The 20,542-nt window shown below is 50.0% G+C and overlaps 1 protein-coding gene across 1 annotated transcript in view; it reads left to right on the top strand.

The window, feature by feature from the left end:
- Positions 1-1,262: 1,262 nt before the first annotated feature.
- The window catches only part of LOC142575691 (uncharacterized), a 328,430-nt gene continuing 309,150 nt past the window's right edge, over positions 1,263-20,542 (top strand). The window contains exon 1 of the mRNA XM_075685245.1: positions 1,263-1,470. The gene's annotated coding sequence lies outside the window, so the exon portion shown is untranslated. The remainder of the gene's footprint in view (positions 1,471-20,542) is intronic.

Genomic DNA, 20,542 nt, shown 5'->3' with positions numbered 1-20,542 from the left:
AAATGGTCAGGTGCGACTGCTACGCGATGCCTATATCCCTAACACCCGAGTCCAGTGGCACGACGTCCGCGTGTATCTTCAGGTCACTCAGAAATGTGACCCGCCGTGCCTTTTCTTCTTTTTTCACCAGACACTTCGCCATGACGTCTCGCGCGCGACCGTCGCGTGTGTCCATTCGGATGGTGTCGCTAACGGTTCACCGCTCCATTAAGTCCCAGTCAGAACAGGCGTCAAAAAAAAAGAAAGAAAGAAAAAAGAAAGAAGCTCCAGAAACAGTACCGAGAAGAGTCAAGACTAAGAAACCCCGAGCAGTACAGCATATGGTGGCGGGGGAGGTCTCCTGATATATGGGTCACGGGAGACATTGGCCCCTTAAATTAGGTTTTTTTACGCCGTTTCCCGCGCGCTGGCGCGCGCGGACGGACCCGCTAGCTAGCGTGAGGCGCTGCCTGCCGCACAACCGCCGCCGAGCGCTGCATGTGCTGCAGAGAAGGGAGCGAGGGGAGAGCGTCGACGACGGGCCAGATGAGAAGACAGCGGCAGCCGCGGCGCCAGAAGGCGTGCCGCCAGCTTCAGCCGTCACGTGACCGGGAAGGTTCTTCCACCGGCTAGCGGCACAGCTAGCGCGCACAACGCGCCGCCAGACCGGAACGTAGTCCAGCAGCTGCTGGCACGAGGGCCGTGGTAGTAGTTCCTCACCCCCACCCTCCCTTCCCGCATCCCGTCCGACGGCTCTTGCCGCTCCGTTGCAGACGAACCGAGCGCAGCATCGCCGGCGCAAGCGCTTCAGTCAGTCGCCGCCAAGCGCGCATAACGCCGGCAGGTCTTCTGCTGTCCGCGATCCTCTCGAACGAGCATCTTCGGGCCGCCAGCCGCGGAGACGCAGCTGATCCGTCTACGCGGGACAGGCTCCGGAGCGGTGAACGATACGATTGCGGCTAGATCACAGAGCGCGCTTCGTGCGTCATTTGTTTAATCCACTCGGCCGAGTTGACTGTGTTTTTGTCTGGGTCCACAAGAATCTTCTGCAAGTTATCGTCTGGCGTCGTCGTCGGAAAGCAGCAAGACGTCGTCTGCTCGCCCCGGCGTGTCGTCTGCTCCGGTGATTGCCGTCACCGACCCGCTTCTCAGCGAGTCCTTGGCCCAGTGAACTTCGCCTGGTTCTCTTCGTCTTTCAAAATTTCCGATTTGTGCCTTCTTCTCGTCTAACGTGCGGTGCGACGATCTTCGGTGATTCGGTGTGCTCTAGCGGGCTGGTGGTAGCTCCGATTGGGATTAGAACGGTGCCTTTTCTCTGTGGTTGGGATTAGAACGGTGCGGGATTTCTGTGTGCCGATTTGTTGCGCTCATCGACGACGGACGGACGAACCCCGGCTTGACCAAGGATTTCGTTTGTTTGCGCCATCTTCGCACAACCTTGAGACGATGATGGCGGGTCGGTTCGTCTACGGGCGACCGCTACATTGAAAGGTAGGTGACGTGCGATTGTTTCTCTGTGAGTGGCATTCGCCGGCAAACGACTCCTGTTTCTTACTATTTTCGGTCGTCTTGTCGCTCATCGCGTCGCTCCTTTGTCTTCGGCTATGCCAGATATTTATATTGCGCGTGATCGTCCACTTCGTGCGAGCGGACCTGTTGAACAAAGACGTCAATATTGCCATGGCATGAAAGTACAGGCTAGCGTTCGTCTGACGGTCAGTGAGTTTTTAGCTTTGAAGACAAGTCTGGGTTACAAGCACATGCTTGCTTTAGATGTGATTCGCTAATCGCAGGCAGCGTGTATAGCGCAATATTTTAGTCGTTTTCTCGTAGTATTTTTTTTACCACTTGTTAGAGACACGTAATGTAAATTTTGCGTGTAATCGTAGCCGACGGTATAACTAGACCAAGGAACTTTTGCAGTGGTAGCCATTTTTGTTTTGCATCTTTAGAGTGGAATGAACAGCACAGAGGGATATCAGGCTGAACGTCTACGATGCTACCCGCGTGATCAATCAATGTTGTCTATTGTGTGTCAGCAATGCGTCAATTGCCGCAAATATTTCAGTGCTCACGTCTATATACCGCGTAAAAATGATATGACATGACCTCCGCCGGACTGCATATGTGTCGGTTTTTGTTGGGAGTTGCCTTCATGAAAGCGTATTCAGCCTTAACTGAAATGGCTGACACTCCTGCGGGTGGATGTCTGCGGCTGCGAGGAGAACATTGACCAGTTATTGTGCCACTGTCCTCAGTTTGAAGCACAAAGGCAATCTATGTCCAACGCATTGCGGAAACTAGACTATCGCCTTCCGAGTGAACAGGCGAGACTAGAACACTGTCGCCACCGATCACCGGCTCAGAAGGCAATGAAGGCCCTTTTGTGCTTTCTGAAAACGTCTGGCTTGTGCGAGCGGCTTTGACTCTGTAGTGATGTCCGTGCACGTCTCTCTACCCCCACTTTCTCTCCCTTCTTTCTATTCCCGTTCTCCCTTTTCCCAGCGTAGGGTAGCAAACCGGACTCTTGACTGGCTAACATGTCTGCCTTCCTTTTATCTCTCTATCTCTCTCCCTCTCTGACGTTTCTTCGATACGCGACTTTTCTTTTTTTGTTGGTCATATATTTCATGAGATACCAATAAGAGATAGTAATAAGAGTCAGCGAGTGAGTTAGTGAGCGAGCGAGTGAGTGAGTGAGTGAGTGAGTAAACTTTATTTCAGAGGCGAAGCTGTTCCACGTAAGTGGGCGGCCACCGTACTCCCTGCTGGTAGCCGTGGCTTTGTGCTGATAGCTATAGCCCCGTTCACCCGCCGTAGCCTGGCCTCAGCGCTTGGGCTTGTGAGTTGGGCCTCCCGATGGTCTTCTGTTGGCGCTCCGGTGGGCGCTGTCTCTGGGTTCTTGTTGCGTTACCAGACCGTGTCGCGTAGAGGGTGTTTGTAGTATTGCAGAATTTGCACTCTCTTGCATACGTTGAGGGATACATGGCCCGTAGTAGAGTGCGTTATCTTGATTTATCGCTTCAAGAAATCGTTCAACCGTTCGCATTGTTTTTTGATTGTCATTTCTCTCAAAAACTCCGGAGGAATAGCTTGAGGACTTTAGCTATAACGGAATAATAATTCCCCCCGCGCAACTTTGTAGGCATTGTTTCGGTTTCTTGTCCTGCGACATGGGCAACACGGTCAAAGATGATAGCGCCTACGGCAACATAACGCAGTTGCCCTATAAGTGGTACAAGGAGAAAGGATACCTCCCCGTCCCCACCTCCTCCGCGAGCCATATACAGATAATTTTTAGTGATTTAGGTGAAGGCGCTCCGCCGACTGGTGAAGAAGTAGACAACTACTGTAACGGCGGAAGCGTCACCGACTGGTCGCTCTAACGCCAGATTTTTATTTAACGGAATGCTATGAGTATTTCTATTGGCCGCTTCTTTTCGCAAACTGGCATAACTTGAACCCTGGCGTGACTCCTCATTTTTATCTAACGCTCCTGTTTGACAAGCGCTATCCAATTTATGGAAGTAGGACAGAGCAGTTACTCTAGAACCGACACTCTTCGGCCCCGTGAAAACAATTAGTAGGCATCAACATTGTGGCTCGTGACACTACAGAAAGGAATGCTCCAAGCATAATAACTCCTTTTTGTAACTCATGCAAAATAGTTGGAGCTTTGTTTTACCGAAAAGTTTAGACTGTGGCATAGTTAGCACATGTACGGCCTGAGTGCCTTGACCTTCTTGCCGAAAAGTTCGCAGGTCACTAAATAAGAAACAAACAGTAATAAATGAGTTCGAACTGGTAAAGCGCTCTTTGAAAACACTATTGTCGTTCTTTTGACGGAAAAAACAAATGTTTGTTACTATACTGGAAAAAGCGAACCAAAGTTGCCTATTTAGCACCACGACTTCGTCGCCAATGTTCGAAGTCTGTGACGTCACAGACCTCGAATTAGTTTCTCGCATTTGGGCCGCTCTTGGCTCGGGAAAAGGTCCTCAAAGCTTGCTAGGTTGAGTCTTTAGCTACTTTCGAATCCAGCATAGTCCATAATTTATAATTAAACTGCCTCGTAGTTGCAGATGCAGTCAAAATCAACGACGTCACGGCGCGCAAGAGCAGTCACGTGACGACGGCGTCGACCCCCCCCCCCCCCCCCGCATATCATATTTGCATCTTTCCAGGTTTACCAGGCCTCTTCTCGCTTTAGCATTGGCCGTTTTTTCTGCACTTCAGAAACGCAATCTACCAACCCAACTTAGCGTAGTCTCGTTTTTTACTGTCCCTTTAGGCGTCGACGAGGTGACAAGACTGACTAATAGATTCTCGTCATAACCGATCGGGCAACGGTTTGGTTACACAAGCACATCGCACCGAACCACACACGGCGGCGCCTCGTCAGGAAAGGGTCGTCCACGTGCCGAGGCTCTTTCATTTCTGTTCACACGTATTTTTTCCGTTATTGTCGCGGGAGGCCGAGGCATCCGCGCAGCGGCCTTACGACACAGTGGCGGGCGTTCTAATACGCGCCGTCGTCGACCGGTCGTTACTGCGGTCTCGTATTATGCCGCGAGTTCCCACGATCTATACACACAGAAGCAGTTTCTTCCAGGTGCCGCCGCGCGGATCGGCGACCCGCCGCGACGTTTCTTTCTTTTTTTCTTCCTGTTTTCTTTTTCTCGCCGTTTCGTATACCACTTCTAGACCTCTATCTCACCAGCTCATCAAGACGTTTCCTAGACCTCTTTCTCGCGTGCTTAAAAAAAAGCATGAGCGGCGAGGGAGTAGTAATCGAGTGCGCAGCAGAGCCCAAGCAGCAACGTAGAAGCGAGCGCAACGCTTTTTCTGTGTGCATACTCAAGGTCTTGTAGATAAAAGTTGTGAAGGTTAGTGAGCTGTAAAAAACACCGCGCGCTCACAGACAAGACAGACCAGAATAAACACGAGAGGGAAACGAGTCCAAGAGCAGCGCAGTAATACGAATGCGCGCCAAGTACATGAGCTTTCTCACGATTTGAATATCACGTCGCGGTAATTGCGTCTTGTTTATATGTAGGAGCGAATGGTATACCCAATGCTGTGGACTATATAAGGGCGTCAGCTCTTCTCTCAAGGAGTCACCTGACGGTCCGTGACATGCGCGCACAAGTAGAGCTCAGTAAAGTTGGGGCTTGCCGCAGGTGCTTGCGAACTGGGCGTTCCCTTGAACGAAACAACTTTCGAAAGCAGACGATGACACGTGGTACAGTTCCGCGTTCGATCCGACGTACAGCCCTTTGTACGCTTCCAGCAATCTACGAAACTGTTCCGTCAGATTCCTACAGTCGGAGTAGGCGTGCACCTTTCTGAGGCGTTGCACTTAGTATCGGACGTTGCGTCGTGCAACAAGTGTCGCCCTACTGTAGCGGTCCCTTTAACGGCTGCGATTCGGCCCAGTTCCGTGACGGTCAATAAGTGCCGACGGACCTCACGTGACCCGTACGTACTGCAAGGTAGACTGGAACCAAGAGTGTTACCCGTCAGGAGGGGAGGTCAAAGACCACACAGAGATGGAGAACAAAAAATAAAGAGTTAGAGGTAAGCAGATAACCGAAAAACCGCTCGCACAAAAAGGAAGCGGCACGCATTACTATTATATCTCATAGGACCGTAGATCGCACATGAAAGGAACTAAGACGCAGTAGCAGCCTTCAGTGCAGACCCACATTGTGACCCCTGTCTCAAGGCTATTTGTCCCGATCGAAACGACATGCAGTCCAATTCGTCAAGTGCACGCATCACAAAAAAGCATATATGATACCAACAGGGCAATGAGAACAAGTAAATGACAGTGACTTCTGCCACGAACAGGTCGGAGAAGAGATTTCAACACAGCGATTGCACTACACCGTGGAGATGCAGAGATAGACAAATATCAAGAACAGAAAGCAAACGCGAGCCTACAGTGCGCTCTTATTCACACTTGCCAGATACGGATGAATGCACGGACTTGTCGATCAAGTGTTCGTAGCACGTGCTGTTTGGTTATAATTCTCTGGAACTTGTTACGCCTGAGGGCGCTGCTGGTAATAGATGTTTGCATGGAATGTTTGGTCCGGGACATCGTTGGTTTCGTATGTCTTAAGGAGCAGTCACGCGCGTTCCAAACGTGTTACCTTTTCCCTTGTTTTCGTTTAGCTTTCTTGATTTCTACGAAAGGCTTGCCGTGACGCATAACATTTAACATGTGCTATATGTAGCCTGTGCTTTAAACCCTGGGCTGTGCATGAAATCAAATAGTGTTTTGTAGTACACCTCATCTGACGCAGCCAGCTTTCTTAGCTATATGTGGCACTGTAGCGTTCTTTCGTTTTTGTTTTCTTTCAACGGGAAAAGAAAGCTTGCAAAGTCTTTAATCGCATACATTCCAGGTTTCTCATTCCGTTTCTATTGCGCGTAATAAAACCACCAACTCGCTTTTCAAGCACGTTAGTCGCGTACGTTTAGTGCAGATTTGGTAAGAGGTCTTGCTCAATAAAGCTCCACAGCGTGGTTGCGAAGAAAACAGAAAATTGCGTAGGCAAATAGGGGCGCTTGCTGTTAAGTGTAGAAAAACGCCTTTCATTTTTATTTTGTTCTTGGTCACCAGTCAGTTTTGCCAGTATTTGTTGTTTGTTTGTTTGTTTGTTTGTTTGTTGGTTTGTTCTTGGCGAGGAAAAGACGCTAATCACGCAATAGAGCATACCAAGCTCCGTGAAACGACTCGGCCTGCAACCTGGAGAAGTGCCTTTTCCAAGTGTCTTATTTGTCACTGTATATACCGCGCGCGACTCCGCGCATATAGGCGGATGTCTTACACTTCGAAACATGCAACAATGGCCTCATCTTTATTTTACTTCTTTTTTTTTTCTCCGTTCGTCGGTGCTTTGTCCTTAACAAAACATTCTGCAGAATTCCTGCGGAAAGGTGCATTGGAGAGGTTGTTCATTTCGTGTTCCATATAAAGAAACGCCCAGAAAAAAAAAAAAAGAATGATCCACCGCATTTTCAATGCCGTTACTTGGAGCCGTCGGCCAGGAATGCCCGCGGTCGAAGCGCTTTTTCGTAGGTGCGTATCGAATCGTACATTGCGACTGCATTTAGTTCCGCACCGCTTGGCAGACGTGTACACACACACACGAGCGTTAAGCCTAACGGCGAGCAGGTCGCTCGCCCTATAGAAGGCCCTCTCCTCGTCGTCGACTGACAAAGTTGATTCGGACGGCAAACCCTGCATAAACAGATAACAGCAAAAGAGCGCAGCGAGAGGAAGCGGCGGAGTGCTTACACCTTTATTCCAGGAAAGTTGGCTGCAAACGGAGCTCGCATTACTTCGAAATAGCTGTTCCCCAAGTCGTCCGGACCATCGTGACACCGGTGGGCAGAGCTCTGTATAACGCTGCACCGCATAGTAACATCCTCCAAGGACGCCGCGCATGCGCGGCTTTGCCGAAAGTATTTCCAGACGTTGGTCGGGACGGTGCCTGGCCATCTGGTTTCCACGCTTATCAATAAAACGTTGGCTTACATGTACGCACGCGCGCACTCCGCGAAGAAGAAAGGCCACCAAAGAGAATGATAATGCATTTCTCGATATGCACTGCATTCTTTCGACGGGTCGGAATACGATGACGGCGAGAAGCGCAGCAAAAGGAGAACGGGTTTTGCGTACATGAGCCGTCTCGCTTTTCTCCTATTTCATTATATACGGCGCAACATTTGTGATTTACATTCGTTATATAACTTGCGGCTAAGTGCGAAGGACACGTGCAAGTGCTAACGTTGGTGTTAGCTATAGAGACGCGTATGTTTGTTAGTGTGGTGTCGACCTACAGTGTTACTCAAGATATTATGTGACATTCCACTTTTATGTCGCTTCGGGTATCCGGTCGATTTGTCATTTACACGAAAGGCGAAGCAAAAAAAAAAAAAAGAAAGAGGAATGCAGAGCTAACAACTGCTCGCGGATTTAACCAGCGCGCACTTTAGACTAGACAAAATAATGTAGACACAAGACAAGCGCTAGTCTGTACCTTAATTTGTCCCTAAGCTGCGCGCTTGTTAAACCTACAAGTAAAAAAATAAAAACACCAACTAGCCCTGAAACAGGTTCTATTAACAAGTGCCGCACATTTGTGTTCGCGACTGATGTTCGCCGTTCCTGTGCAGTGGTGGCAAGACACAGAGCACGAACTTAGGGTAAGTTGAACATTCGGCTTACCTGAAGTTCCACTTTACTTCTAATTGAAATGTAATCGCTCCAGAAGACCGCTTTGGTGAATGTGCTACCGCGTGTGACAAAACGTCTGACCTGGGCCACTTCGCTAGCAATTGCGAAATGATTTTCTTTTCTTGCCTACTAATACTTGCAGCCAACAATTGACTTGGACATGCGAATCGAGCGGGTGGTTCAAGTATTTTTAGGAAGAAAAGTGGCATTACTGACCGTACAGTAAATATTCATTTAATTGCTCTGTAATTACGACGACTCACTACAAAACGCACAAAGGGTCATTCTACAGACAGGTCTTGAAGCGCAACGGCACACAGACAATAGGTGACGGAAAAATAGAAAAGACAGCGCATTTTTTCCGTTGTGAGGGAAAGAAAGAAGAAAAAAAAAACGGGAGAAGAAAGGCTGTTCTGTTCACTCTTCTGTAACCTTTTGCCTGTTTGTCGGTGCGCTTCAGTATCCGTTCAACATTAGCTCTAACCAGCTAGTCCGTCTCGCCATCTTGTAGTCATTCTGCGACCTCAACTCGTTTTCAGTGGAGTCTCGAGCACCCTGGCATAAAATTATCTAAGTTTCGCACCCTTATCAACCTACAGTCGATCGCTATTCGCGATTGAAGGGGTTAACAACCGCGCCCACGAAAAAACCACTACCACGAAAAACCACTACCCTAAACCTCAACCACGAAAAACCACTGCCCTGAAGTGGCCTGACACAGCCTCTCTTCCGGCTGCTGCTGCCACCATAACTGCCGGCGTTCGAAAAGTGAGTGCCCTCCTAAAGCGCGCGCGCCCAGCGCCATCCCACACCTTGCCAGGCACCTTCCTCGTTCCAGCACCCCCCCCCCCCCCCCTTTTCTATTCACTCAAAGTGTCGATGAGCCACTGCGGGCAAACAAGACGCGTCCGGCGGCTTTGTGTGCATTCCAGAGCGATGCTGCGCCAAATTCGTTTATTCCTGAGCTTGCGGTCCGCCGTCGTCGCCCTCCCCTCCGTCTTGCAGCCGTCTTCGGTATCAACGGCAGTGAGCGTGCAGACGCCGAAATAATAGAGCGAGAGAGCTGCTGCTTCGAACGGCCGCCCCCCGTTTATATTCCGCTCCTGTTAGAGCCCACGTGTCAAGGTGTACGCGGAGCTGCGGTAAGGTAGGCAGTATAACATCGCCGTAGTCACACTTCTCGGCAGCAATCCCCCTCCCCCCCCCCCCCTACTCGGACCGTTCTCCCCCTTCTTTTCACCGCCGAACAATGTAGTATATAACGGGCCGGCCGCTGGCCAGCAACCGGGCGGCACAGCAACCGTAGTGTATAGGTGCTCGCGAGACATAACGCGGGCAAGTGGGCCCGCGTTGTCCCGTCACCGGTCGCGCATGTCTCTTTCTGCTTTCTTTTTTTCTGTTTTCTCTTCGCTTTCGACAAGGCGGCCTCGAGGGATGCCGAACAACGGGCCGCAGTGAGAATGCACAAGGCGGCAAGGATGAGAAGAAATCACGAGTCGGCGATCGGGGGAGGGAGGGGAGGGGGCTCGGTTGTCGGCGCTGTCCGTTCCAAAAGTAGGTCTTGCTCGCTGAGCGATGAGCACGACAAGGAAGGTGCACCTTCGGAACGAGGAGGAGAGAGCGTGCAGAGCCCGCGCGCGATGGGGGGGAGGGGGGGCGGAGTGAGGAGGCCCGGTGCAGAAGCGCGCAGCTGCAGCTGTGCGATAAGCTTAAGCGCGCCGGCGTTCGGTCACGTGATCGCACGTGCTTGTATGCAGAAGACAGTGCACAGCCGGCGGGGGTCACAACTGTCACTGGTGTGCAGATATCGGGGCGCCGAGCCGCGTCTGGCTCCACTGTCGCCTTGCATACGTACGCACACGACGGCCAAAAAAGAGCGCGGTATGTGGGAGGAGGATCGAGCTTCTTCCCATTGCTTCTCGGTCTGCATCCTGTACAGTGTGTAGTTAGCTGTCCCCCGTTGGCAAATCGAGATCAGAGCTCTCAAAGTGCAGGAACGCCACAAGTCCCTCCGATCGCCGCTCGTTCCTGAATTCGTCCGTCTTTTTTTTTTCTTTTTCGCGCTGGGTTACAAAAAAGCACTTTCGGTCGTACTTTCTTGCCTTCGGCATCACGGAATGCGCCGTCTGGCCTGTTGAGGGCCTGGCGTCTTCGAGTGAAGCTCGATCGACATGGGGATGAACGCTATGCGAGCATCTACGACAGGTATATGCGTGCGTTCTTTTCGTCGGTGCATTAGTAGTATTAAAGCCACGTACGGTTCCCGTATACGCTTTCAGCGTAGCCAAATCTGGCTTTCTTATGCTGTCAAGAAAGAGAGTGCTGGGGCTGCCGGATTCGCCGAGAAAGTGCGCACGTTCAACTGGATGACAGCCTGGCTGGTATATGTAAATAAACGAGAGGAGTAGCCAAAAGGACTTGCTCTTCGGCAGGTTGGTGTTCAGGCTTGCTACTATATATATTTGGTTCCTGGCGCACAGTAGAACACGAAACAGCCGAACAGGAAAGAAGGAGAGGCAGAGAAAAACGGTCACTCTATGTCTCACCTGTTTCCTGTTCCAGTGTTTCATGTTCTACTTTGATCCAGGAACCAAACGTATATGGCAAGAGAGGACTGGCACCACGAACGCGCCGATATACAACGATAGCTAAATTTAATGTATAGGTGAAGAGTTTTTGTTCATTACCGCAGCTGTCAGGAAGACCAGAAGGTGAACGTCAGACTTGAAGCCATTGTCACAAACTACGCTGTGCAGTTATATTCTTCGTCTTGAAATTCAATCACGTGTGCGGTTTTATCGTCCAGAAGAGCAACTCGCGCGCGCTATGTATGTGTGAGTCCGTAATGGGAGTCTTCGGGGTTTTTCTTTCTTTTTTTTTTTCTTGAAGTTGCGCACAAAGCAAATTATGTTCCACCCACCATCATATAGTGACGGTAGCCGCAGGCTGGAGTTGAACCTGCAACCTCGTTCTCATTCTGCAGCTGAACGCCACTGAATCAACGTCGCAGCTATCCTTGGTTTTGCCTATCATGGTTGCACAAGCCACGTGAAAGTTGTAAGCTGGATAGTCTGTGTTGCGGCCGGTACCTCTCTGAGGTGAGGCTGATACAGGGACATTTGTGTGTCTGTGTGTGTCATATATATAGACACACACAGACACACTATATATATATATATATATATATATATATATATATATATATATATATATATATATATATATATATATATATATATATATATATATATAGTCGGGGAACCACCGTAACGCTTGTTAGCTGCCCCCAGCTATGTATAATTTTTTTCTTTCTTCTTCTATCTTTCACGGCCCTCGCTTTCAAGCGCACTTTCATTGTCTCGCATATACTATATATGATGCGTTAACCAAGTGGGGTCATTAAAGAGAGGGATAGAAGAAAGGCAACGAGGTGAAGCAGCCGGAGAGAACGTCCTGTAGGAATAGCTACCCTTAATCTCTGGTTACTAAACATAACCATGGTGCAATCGTAAACAATTTAAGGTTAAGGCGTATACGTTTTGCCTCTTTGTATGAAATGAATATTCAAATGGCAAAATAACTTTCGCTCGAACTTTTTTTTTTTTTCGTGGTCGCCACTTTGCAAGGAGGCTCGACCGCAGCTCTTCTTAATGCGACTTTCTTGTTAAAAGTTATAACCTTTCAAGGATGACTTGACTCCTGCTTCGAAGCTCTCCGCTCTCGCTCTTCTGCAGCCGGAAATTCTGTTCTTTGTTGTTGTATAAATCCACTTTTCTTCCATTTCTGTTCTGTATCGCCCATTTGCCGCTCACGCGTGCGCTGACCTTCTATATATACGGCCACAGCGCCGTTACGGTTGAGTGGCCCTCAAATTTGCTCAAGCCGCACCTTCGACTGACGGAAGCATTTAAAGGAGCTGACCGAGGTCTCGCGTTTCTTTTTTGTACTTCTTTTTTCATTTCATTACGCTTACTTCTTTATGGTCCTTATCGGGTGACCAGTGGAGCGTTACACGGCTTACGCGGCCGCTCTCTCCTTGGACATCGGCATGTACTCTCCTCGCGCGGCAAGATATAATCTTATCACAGCAAATTTTTTTTCCCTCGGGATTTTACAGACTTGCGCAGTAAATTATAGACAGCAGTCACATCGCTACGGTATTGGTGTGTGAGTGTGGTCGAGTCCGAAGTTCCCATGGACTGAAGAAATAGTATAGCAAACAGCTTCTAATTTGTAGGCGCGCAAATATTTGCGATCGTGCATCTTTGTTAAATGTCCAACAAAATGCACACATCTGTGTTTCGGACGACAATGCATCGTCACCAGCCCGTTTTATGTCCATTGTTGGACGAAGGCGTCACACGAGCTATCACATCATAAATTATCTTTGCCTGACGCCTTCTGGCTTGCGTTGCTTCTGTGTACAACGGGTTAATTGTGCTGCTACTCCAGTTGTATAAGCGCATGAATTGTTGTAACAAGGTCACTGTCCTAATTGTCACACTAAATGTGCCTCAGGGTTCACACCTTGAGCTACAACATCCACTTGTACCATGGACCAGAGCCGCCTGCGCGTCTCGCGCGAGGCACTTACAACTTTTTCTGCGAGACGCTGGTCTCAACCAGGTGCCTTGATATCGTAGGTTGTTTTACGTGTGTGTTAATAAGTGTCGTGTGTCCTATAGCGTGTATCACTTCATTTGCCATCACAATCATCTGAAGTATATCATGCTGGGCGTGCCACCAGGCAAACTCCCCTGTTTTTTGTTAACAAGCGTCTCTCTCTCTCTCTCTCTCTCTCTCTCTCTCTCTCTCTCTCTCTCTCTGTCTCTCTGCCCTCCACGTTTCAGACAAGATCGTTCAGGTAGTAACGGGCGCACTGTTATTGTTATTCGAAGGTTTCGCTGTGCGGTTTAGCGTCGCTTTGGACAACCTTGCAATTAATCCGCACCTCCGTATGTATCCTGACAAGATTAGCGACGGTTAAGCTTTAAAAAATATGCGGGCCCAACTCCTCGCACTTATAGTCCTCGTAGTACAGTGGTGCAAACGAGATCACATCCCTTTGAGCGACTAATTCGTGAATAACGAAAAAAATATGCGGCAGCCAATAGCTAATAAATAACGGACGAATAAGACAACACCAGTAAATAAAGTGTAAAAGACGCAGACGCGGACATTGCAGTGTAGTCATGAGCGTCAGCGCACGGAATTTCAGTTAAACTGTGCATCTAACACGCACGCGCAAACGAAATGGAAGCGAATAGCGCTCTCGTACACAAACGATGCAAAACGCAAAAAAAAAAAAAAAAACACCGGCTGCAGCATCAACGACAGAAAGCGCAAACGTGCCGAGCGTAAGATGCTAAAAACATTATTCGACGCTGCTGCACACAATTCGCGACTCGTCGACACACGCAGCATCCGGGGTTCGAAGATGCCTCGGTGATCAGTTTGACGGTTCGTATCGTCCATTTTTTTTTTCCAGGAACATGACGCGTAAGCTGCGTTTTGCAAACTCTGTAGCGCATATCAGCGAGTGAATTCACGCGTGCCAACTATAGCCCGACTTGCTGTTCCGTGATCTTCGCAAGCCAGGCTTTATAGCCAGGATGTCGGTGCACTATGTAGACCGTGCGCTATGTGCTTCTGTCCGCGTTCCGTAATCTCTCAGCCGTTCTTTTTTACTTTCTTCCTCGAGCGCACCGTTTCATTTGTAACGCAGCTCGGACTGTACATCGGAGACATGTCGATGGTCGTATCGGGAGCCACGGAAAGAAAGTCCAGGCGTTGTCGAACGGTATATGTCCCGCAAACTTCCTGCTCCTGTGTACTACGTGTGCGCCATGCGTATACAGAGAGAGAGAGAGAGAGAGAGAGACTTCGCGGGCTGATCGATACAGAGCGGGATCCGGGCCCATCCCTGCACCTTGGTGCGCGTATATCTATATATACCGGGTATAACGGTTCACGGATGTTGCCTAATATGGGAGCAGACTTCCCTTACACACTATACCTCGGCAGAGAGAGAGAGAGAGAGAGAAGAAAGAACTGTAAGACACCCCTGGAATACGCTTGCTCGCATGTGTATACGCTCACCCCAGAGCTCTATGCGAGCGTGTCTCGTATCCGTGATTACGCTGACGACGCCTCTTCGTCGCGATTTCTTTGTTTTGTTTTTGTTTAGTTTTTTCCTCTTTGCGACGTGTGCCTGCTTGCTTGCCAACAACACCTTTTCTTTCCTCGAGAACGAAAACAAAATAGAAAAAGAAAGGAAAGATAGAGGATCTGAGAGGCGTCTTTCAATCTCACCCAAGCACTCCATCTGTACGCGGTTACCCGTGAGAGGTTTGTCAGAAAGGGAAAATGGATTACGATGATAGAAAGTTTTGTCCCGGTACCGTTACAGGAGTTAGCGCAGCTGAGATATACGGGGCGTATTGCGGCGCGAAGTCGTCGCATTCTCCTTCTTATTCCTCTTGCTCCTGTTCAAACGCACATCTATAGGTATATTTGAGCCACGATTCGAAGCAAACTGCTAAGTGTATAGAATGGATCGAACCCGTAAGGTATCGGCAGTGCCGAGACCTCCCGGTTATTGAGTGCATTGATTGGCCGTCGGCGTTGCACGCTCAAGGTGAATCTCAATAGAAGATGCAGCGCAGGACGTGAGGCGAAAGCCAAATTGCCATTTCCTATTACAGGGCGCCATCCTTCATTATAACGAAAATGTCAGGGCCGCTCGTTAGTCATTCCTCTGGTAGCGCCAAGATGTCCATGCAACATGAAGTTCTACAGAACGTACTTGGAATGCAACAGAGGCCTCAGGTGCTTTTAGCACTAACGTACGAAGCAAGGCGCCTCAGGCCTGCCTTCTGTTCAGAAAGAAGCCGAAGGAATCGGTTCTCTAGATCGCAAGGAATCATTTATGCTCTCACAAACCCGGTGTGATGGTTTTAGCGCGAGGTGAACCTTTTCTGTTTGCAGTGGTCAGAGGCGACGTATCCGTTTAAGGATTCGGGTGTGTCCCGCTAAGGCACCTATACCGATTGCGCATAATTCTACTTCTTTAGAGTGATAGAGCGCAGTCGGTCACCATATATCTCGCTCTTTGTAAGCGCCTCAATACAGGGGGAGCCATGCGGAAGCTTTATGCTTGCGAACGCCGAAATGAGGGACACGTGCGGTGGACTCCTGCGGAGCCAACATCGTTTCGGTTAGCACCCACTGTACACTGTAAAATAATTTACACCCTTGAAAAGTGAATTAGGCTGTAAATGTGGCTATAACTCACACTCTCACACCCTTTATCAGTCGCGAGGGTGGGAGTTATAGACACGTTTGCACCCTTATTCACGCGTAAGGGTGTGAGTTATCTTACGGTGTACGCATACTCCGCGATTCGCGACATTCCTCACGCACGTAGCGCTGCGCGTCCAATTCGGGAAGTCAGGCGCCGTGGTTGTTATTCTTAGCTCTTCCAGCATGGGTCAGTGGAGATGCAGGCACTTCTTTCTTAAGAATCAATTACATTAGAGAGAGACAGAGATCGCGCTATACAGCAAATTTTGTTCCTTTCGTGGTACCCTGCTTGCGCACGAACAACTGGGCCACACGGACGGCGTGAAGTGCATATTTTTTTGGTATTCTCCACTGGTAATCAATTACTTAAAGAGAGACCGAGATAGAAAAAAAATTACGCATATAGCCGGCCGAGAAAAACTAAAATTGTTTCGTTCCGCGCTGCTCCCGCGAGAGTTTCTTTTGTATTTTTTTTTCGCTTTCGCTCGTGGATAGACGTTCCCACGCCTAATTCCTCCTTTCCTCGCACGCGAACTGAGGCTCGTTTCCCTGAGAAATCTGTTTTCCCGGCACGTTCCATAAGATGGATGCTTCGCAATCGACTCGACTCGACCGCGGAGCTGCTCTACACACGATGGCTCCGCACCTCTACAGCTGGGCAGGCGCGCTTGAGGAAGGAGCCCGAACTGGGCAGTATACGCATTTCTTGAGAGAGAGAGAGAGAGAGAGAGAGAGAGAGAGAGAGAGAGAGAGAGGGGGGGGGGAGGAGGGAGAGGTACTAGTTACGCGGAGCGCAGACTCATTGCAATCATCGCTGCAGCTTGCTCTTAATTTCATTCTTCTGGTTCACGGCGACCTACCCGCCCTGTATTCGCTGGTTCCTTTCTTTTTTCGTCTTCATCTTTCGCTGCTTTACGCGAGGTAATCGACATGCCTCTGCGGCTTTTCTCCGAAGAGCGAGATGATTGCTCCCGTGGAATCTGGAGCACCTCTTTACCCGCAGGCACTAAAGCTCGCGCGGGGACCCACGAGACCGCGCGCGAGCACTTTTTATATACGTACTCAAGGTCCGGGTATATGTAGAGTGTGTTCTTGAAACGCTGGAGCGTGGAGAAAAAAAGAAGTATCGTGACGAATGGCTTCCCGCAAACGGCGTTGTTTTCTACTATAAGGTAACGTTATTCTGGGCTACTGGAGTTTACCCACGAACAATGTTCTCTCCCACTTCGAAACGACGATGAAACGGGCTTGCTATTCTTGAGTCCTGTGTTCGTGGACTGCGTGAAACTTGCCCTGACCATCCAGCTTCTCTTCTCTCAAGTGATTGTTCAACACGAAGCGCCCACAATTAAAGTCACGAGATGAACCGATTAAACACTTGGCTGGGAAGCGGCCGCCGAATTTCATTACGGTACGTCGGTGCAATTAGGGATTTTGCCGTTTAAACCGTACAAGCGGGAGTCTATCGACTTCTCTATGGGGGACCTAGCGCCTCCTCTGCCAGGACAGTTGCGTGTGAGTACAAAGGCACGGGCTGCATGCAGCTTCTGCACTGCTCTCGAAATGGGCTCGCGTTTTTCCCACAACAGTGCAGAGAATAATAAGTCGACGCCCAGGGAGTTCTCGCTCTAAAGGTTGGAACGGTGTACACATACTGTGAATGAGCATTAAAACTGATTATAATACTTGCCAACAAATAGAGAGAAAAACAGACACACAGCACCCTGTTCCACCTCATTCCACCCCACCGAGCTTATGGGCGATGTCAGCCACTCGGGAAAGAGAACTGGAGGAAACGCACCCCGATTGATTGGACGCAGCTCCACTGCATCTGATCGCCCTGCGCTTGAAGCCGCCGACTGAATGCAAGCTTCACGGAAGGATAAGTAGCAGACAATGGGCGAGCCTTCCTCCCGTCTTTGGAACAGGCAGCCGGCTCTCGTTGTAATGATTGGATTACACGAGCCGTAGCGTACAGTGTTCTCAATGCATGTGGCTGGTGAGGTGCAGCATGAGTATAGGAAGAAAACCTTCAAGAGGTGACGCGGGTACAGAGCTTCCTGCTCCTTAATCTATCCTATCTTCCACGCGCATGACGCTTTCTCACCTTAGCTTTTTACATTGTGTCTCCGTAAAGTGATGGCGAACGTTTCAAACGCAATCATTCAATCCAATATGAAATCTGGACACGCCGAAATTTTCAGAAAGTTTACCCAAGTTTAGCGACAGCGTTTTCTGGATGGCGACTACCTCTCCAGTTTATCTTCTTTACCGCCAAAGTCGTCTCGGAAGTGCAGGTAGTTGAAGAAAGAAACACTTGTCTCCGTTAGAACTTCGGCAAGAAGAAAAACGAAGCAAAACAAACTTGTTCACGGTTCAGCGTTCACACCGAACTGTAAAGAGACTTCGAGGAGGCGGCTCGATAAACGGTAGCACAAGGGCTAGAAGTGGGAAAGGAAGGTGGGGGGGGAGGCTAGCAGTCCAGAATGGGCCGGTCAGCGGAGCGTAAAGGAAATCATATGCGGGTCCGCACGGTTTTCAGACTAGCGGATGGGAATCTTTAGAGGACCATTTTGGCAGCACCGTTACCCGCCACTCTCGAGACCTTGCAAGGCCGTTCGGCTCTTGTACCAGGACGGGGCGAGGGGGGGGGGGGCGGTCGAAGTGGTAGGAGGGAGGTGGGGGGGGGGGAGTTGGCTGCGCGCACAGAGGACAGGCAGACCGCGACGGCTTGACACACTTCGCACACACTGCATATACTCCGGTATGCGAGGACGCCAGACGCCAGAAAGAGCCCAGAGACCTCGTCCCGCTATGGTCATTCCCGAAGAGTTAACTTGATTGAGTGTCTTTCTTTCTCTGCTTCTTTTCTTGCAGTCTTTTTTTTTTCTATCGGGTTGCATTTTGGCTCATTCCTCCTTCGTCCATTTTGTCTGACCTTTATTCTTTGCTGATTATTTATTTTTGGCGTCATTCTACTTCAGTGTTGAAGAAAGTCCGGCAGGCTCCGCAGCTCCGAGTCAATGACTGCGCTGAGCAGCCCCACTGCCATGTACCCCTTCGCGTTACCGGTCGCGTCCTTACTTGAATGCGGAAATTAAGCTATCTACGGAGTTAGAGCCGGTAGGGCTCTTGTCTCGTACCACGCAGAACTTAAAGATGCGTAGCTAACGCCACTGGTCTCTGAATCAGTTCATCCCAGGCGCCGTGTGGCAGTGATCTCTTGAAGAACGGCTCATCACAAGGCGACTGATATTGCGCACTGTATCCCGTGCGCCGTGTTCGCAGACACTCCCTTCTGTTCTTCTTCTCTCTCTCCTTTATTATTATTGATATCTTTTTTTTTTGTATGGTGGTGGGGGGGGGGGAAGCGAAGGGTGGCAGAGGGTGTTGTATGTACTGTCGCCACCGAGAACGATATTCGACAAAAGTGTGAATTGTAAAAGCATCGGAGTTTGTTTCATTCCCCAGAAAGAAAGTCATTGACGTCATTTTTCGCCAAGCGTGATTATTTAAAGGAATTACTCTGACGAACTGTATGAGGGGGCTTAGGCGTTTACCATGGTTGTTTAATACAGGCCCTGAGAAAGAGAGGGATACAGGAAATAAAGCTATTATCTGGGGATGTAGGAGTTAAGGGAGGTAGGTACAGTGACGCGCAATATGACCTACAACACCGATGCCCGTGGTCGAAAGGGCTCCAAGACTGTACGGCTTTTAAATTACGGCGTTTTACGTGCCAAAACCACTCTCTGATTATGAGGCACGCCGTAGTGGAGGACTCCGGAAATTTCGACCACCTGGGGTTCTTTAACGTGCTCCTAAATCTAAGTACACGGGCATTTTCGCATTTCGCCCCCATCGAAATGCGGCCGCCGTGGCCGGGATTCGATCCCTCGACCTCGTGCTCAGCAGCCCAATACCATAGCCACTGTGCAACCACGACGGGCGACTGTACGGCTGCGCAGACGCAGGGGTAAGTTCCAGATTTAAACAAGGCTTCAATTAGTGGTATTTATTGAACCGCTATTTTGCATGTCAGAGCCACAGCGCAGCCATGGAGCCCCTTCGACCACGAATAAGGGTGTTGCAACTCATATTGCATGCATGTGACTGTACATTACACTATCTATCTAATTATCGTATACGAAGCTCCACATGCGCGAGAAGGACCCTATGGACCCTTCGTACTTGTCTACTTCCGGTGGTTATAGCTTTTATTGCCTCTTCCTAGTTCGTCACACACCTATGTACGTATGCTCGTGAGTCTGGTGAGGGCATAGATCATCGGCGCAAGTGCTGTAAGCTGCCTGTTCGGTATATAGCGACGGGAGGGACCTTCGTGTTCGCTACAAGTTGCTAGCACTAGCGCTGATCAGCGGGATCAGCCAATCGTCAAAGAAACCGGTATACCTACAGCACTGATTCCCCTACGGGTCACCCCCCCCACACCTTGCGCGGTCGGACGTTTCTGACGCCTGAATTCAAACGGTTCGTCCACGTACGCGCTCCGGCCACTCGAGCAGCGGCTGGCAGGCCTTCGGGAAAAGAAGTCCGCGTATATACAAGAATACCCTGTGCGATCGAAGCGTAGCTGAAAAAAAAAACAAAGAGAAAGCGTGCCCCGGCGGCGTTCCTCGGCGTCTTGGGTCGCTGATCGCCCGGGGCCGTCGGCGGCCAAGCGAGCAAAACGCCCAGGGGGCACCCGCGGTACCCGCTGCTGCCTGCACGCCGCTGCCTGTGGCACGGAGCGTACTACACGGCATGCACACCGTACGCACACGCATGCACGGCTCGAGCCTGTTGCTGCCGGTATAGTCATACAGCCGCTGTCGGGCTTCTCCCGGCAATCTCCGCTAAGAATCGCTCTCCGCGGCCTCTGTATATGCCGTACACACGCTGAAGGCGGTATCGCCGGGCACCGCGCGCACATGCCCTTGCGCGGCGCGAAACCGTTCGCGACTTTGTGCCTGTGTAAACTGGCGCTCTTTCCTGGGCGCGATCGCCTTCTTT

Source organism: Dermacentor variabilis, chromosome 3, assembly GCF_050947875.1.
Source record: "Dermacentor variabilis isolate Ectoservices chromosome 3, ASM5094787v1, whole genome shotgun sequence".
In the NCBI taxonomy this organism is placed as follows: Eukaryota; Metazoa; Arthropoda; class Arachnida; order Ixodida; family Ixodidae; genus Dermacentor; species Dermacentor variabilis.
This window is presented reverse-complemented; position numbering and strand designations above follow the sequence as displayed.